The sequence below is a fragment of the Mus musculus genome, chromosome 2 (genome assembly GCF_000001635.26).
Source record: "Mus musculus strain C57BL/6J chromosome 2, GRCm38.p6 C57BL/6J".
Classification (NCBI taxonomy): domain Eukaryota; kingdom Metazoa; phylum Chordata; class Mammalia; order Rodentia; family Muridae; genus Mus; species Mus musculus.
The window spans coordinates 175,233,498-175,237,105 of NC_000068.7; positions in this window are offsets into that span (position 1 = coordinate 175,233,498).

Below are 3,608 nucleotides of genomic sequence, written 5' to 3' on the forward strand. Positions count from 1 at the left end.
ACCTTGGGTGGGGAGTCTGCCCAAGTACAGGGGAACACCAGGGCCAAAAAGTGGGAGTGGGTTGGTAGGGGAGTTAGGTGGAGGGTCTGGGGACTTTTGGGATAGCATTGGAAATATAATTGAGGAAAACACGTAATAAAAATATTTTTAAAAAAATGTATCAATGCTAAAAAAAATCATAATAGAGACAAAATCCTGTGAGAGTATTTAAAATGGTGAAGCTTTTTGAATATATCTAGAGTCTTCACAATGAAACAATCCATACTGCAAAGAAATTAAGGAATATAATATGGTAAAACCTTTTCAGATTTCCCAAATCTTCATCATTATGAAAGAGAAACTCTATGAATGCATTAAATATGGGGAAGCCTTTAATCATTTCTAAATCACCATCGTGAAAATAATCATACAAGGGAAATCAAGGGGATACAAGAAATGTTTCTTACTGTCTTGGTTGAGTTACAGTCATGACATCCTTTGGAGATCAACAGCAATGTGGACAATGTAAGCTGGATTAAACCCTTTCCTCCCCAACTGTTTCTTGGTCATGATGTTTGTGCAGGAATAGAAACCCTGACTAAGACAAAATGGTATCAGGAGTGGGGTATTCCTGTGACAACCTGACCATGTTTTGGGAGGACTGTGGAAGGACATTGGAACTTTGGGCCAGAAGATCCATTCTGTGTTAAGAACTCTATGGGATGTTCTGTAGGAGCTTGGAAGATAATGTTGAGAACAGTGCAGAAGATGGAGGCCTGGCTTGTGAAATTTCACAGCGAAAATTAAAGACTCTTTTCAGGGTCATTATAGTTTTGATTTGTGAAGTTTCTGGTTAGCTAGGGCTGAAGAATCAGCTGTGATTAACAAGATACAAGAACTACTAGAGTGAAAATTTTGCATTGCTGGGGCTATTGATGCTGGTTAACTGGAGCTAAAATATTAGCAGAGATTAAGAAGAGAACAGCATCATTGAGGTGGCATCTTCTGGGAAGTGTTTTCTGAGAGCACAGAGGCAGTGTTCTAGAGATAGCCAAGGTAGTATCTTGTGCTGTGGCTGCACTTGGTAATGTGTAAGAGTTACCCAGGTGGTACTGGTTTTGAAGGTATAAAGGGATCATGCAGAGCAGCTAAGGCCCAGCACTGTGAGAGGCCATGGAAGGCCATTGGTGAAGGTGCAGCCTCAGGTGCAATTGATGGCCCAGAAATTAAGGGGTCATGCAGTGTTTTGGAGATGCCAGAACCATGAATGACCACCAAGAACAGCAGCAGCAGTAAAGTACAAGCATCTGGAGCCTAGAGGACAAGATGTGTGCTACAAAGGACAGGGCTGGAGAAGTGACCCAAGCCTTTGGAGGAGCCCAAAAGATCGTGAGTTGGATCCCAGACACTGGACAGTTGGAGTTTAATTTTTGCTTTTGATTGTGACTATGCCATGATAGTTTTCCCTTGAAGGGAGAAAATATTTTAGTGGATTCCATAGGTAAGGGACTTTTAGTTGGAAAAGGCTTTGGTTTTTAAAGGATATTGGAAATTTTAAAAGGATTGAACTTTTAAAATGTAAAGATTGTGGGACTTTCAAAGTTGTGTATATCTTGGGGATGAAGAAGAAACTAAGGATTGAGGCTTAGTTCTGATGTGTTTGTGTGTCAAGTTGACAAGGTGTCAATTGTACTGGCTAGTTTTGTGTCAACTTGATACAAGCTGGAGTTATCACAGAGAAAAGAAGTTCAGTTGGGGAAATGCCTCCACGAGATCCAGCTATAAGTCATTTTCTCAATTAGTGATCAAGAAGGAAAGGCCCCTTGTGGGTGGGGCCATCTCTATGGGATAGTAGACTAGGGTTCTATAAGAAAGCAGCCTGAGCAAGCCAGGGTTAGCAAGCCAGTTAAGACACATCCCTCCATGGCCTCTGAATGATCTCCTGTGCCCTGACCTGCTTGAGTTCCAGTCCTGACTTCCTTGGTGATGAACAGCAGTATGTAATCATAAGCCCAATAAACCATTTCCTGTAAAACTTGCTTCTTGGTCATGATGTTTGTGCAGGAATAGAAACCCTGAATAAGACAATGGGTATAAGGTCTGGTTTGTAAAAATAGATTAGACAATGAAGATATAAAGAAAAGAAGTATTAAAAAAAAAAGGAGGAACAGACAGAAACATTCCTTCCAAATATAGCTTCATTTTCACACCAATCAGGATTTAGGGATAAGGGCTTATGTAGATTACAGTGTCTACTGTTATAGAATAAGGGTCTTATACTTTAACCAATCATATGGATTTGTTCTTTGGTGGTAAAAAACAGGTGTCATGTTTTGAGGAGCACAAACAAGATGAAAAGCAAAAAGCATTGTTAGAGACAGTCATTATGACTGTTAGAGACTGTTAGAGACAGCCACAATACCCCGTGCCTGGAAACTTGAACATATTTTCACCATATGAGTAAATGCAGGGTAATAACAAAAAGGCAATACTTAGGGCCTGGTGTTCGGTTTGGTTTGGTTTTTCTGCTCATTCCCAATTGTGTATTGGTTGTCATGCTACTCCTGTTAAATTGTTCCCAAATTGCATGATAATCCTGTATTGGGACACTGAGATTCCCTGCCCCAAGCTGATTGTAAATGGGAAACAAAAGTGCCAGCAGCTGATGGCTAAGCAGGAGACAAAGGTGGGACTTTTGGATTCATGACAAGGGGAACAAAGAGGATCTCCATGCCAGTAAAGGAATTGGATGCCAGCTTGAGAGCTGGGAAAGACAGAATACCAGCCTAATAACAGCTGGGAAACAGTGACCCCAGTATCCCCTCCTCTGATTGATTCTGGGGAAGCAAAGATGGGCTATAGATTTTAGTAATTCAGGAGTATCACAGAGAAGCCCTTAGCAATGTGGGTGTTTGGGAGTGTCCCAACCAATAAGCTGATTTGGCATATTAAATAAAGCTGTTTGTCTTTCATTTCAGACTCCAAAGCACTTGCAAGCTGAGCTAGGAATTTACACAGGTGGCATCCTATAGGAGAGCAGAGTAACCAAGTTAGTCTACAGGAGGCATCACACCTATAGGCTGGAACTTAGTATTAAAACTAATTGGAAGCCAGGCATGGTGGCATATGCCTTTAATCCCAGCACTCGGGAGGCAGAGGCAGGTGGATTTCTGAGTTCGAGGCCAGCCTGGTCTACAAAATGAGTTCCAGGACAGGCAGGGCTATACAGAGAAACCCTGTCTCAAAAAACCAAAACAAAACAAAAACAAAAAACAAAAAAACAAAAATAAAACAAAAACTAATTGGAGATTCTCAAATGAATACCAAATGTTAAGATGTGAAATTAATGGATGTGGAAAAGTGAATTCTTAGCAGATTTGCTGGTTTGGCTTAGCCATCTGGTTTGTCACCAGGCTGTGCAGGTTCACAACCAAAAGAAAAGTTGAGCTGAATTGGTAGGCATAATTCCTGGGTTCATGGAATGAGTTGGGACTCAGCAAAATCCCCAAAGCTGATCCAAACATCCTTCTTGGACTGGTTTTACCATGGGCCCTTCTCAAAGATTTCTGTCTGTCTCAGATAGTTTGAGATTAGAGGTGCAGTACACAGATACAGGCTGGTCAGAAACA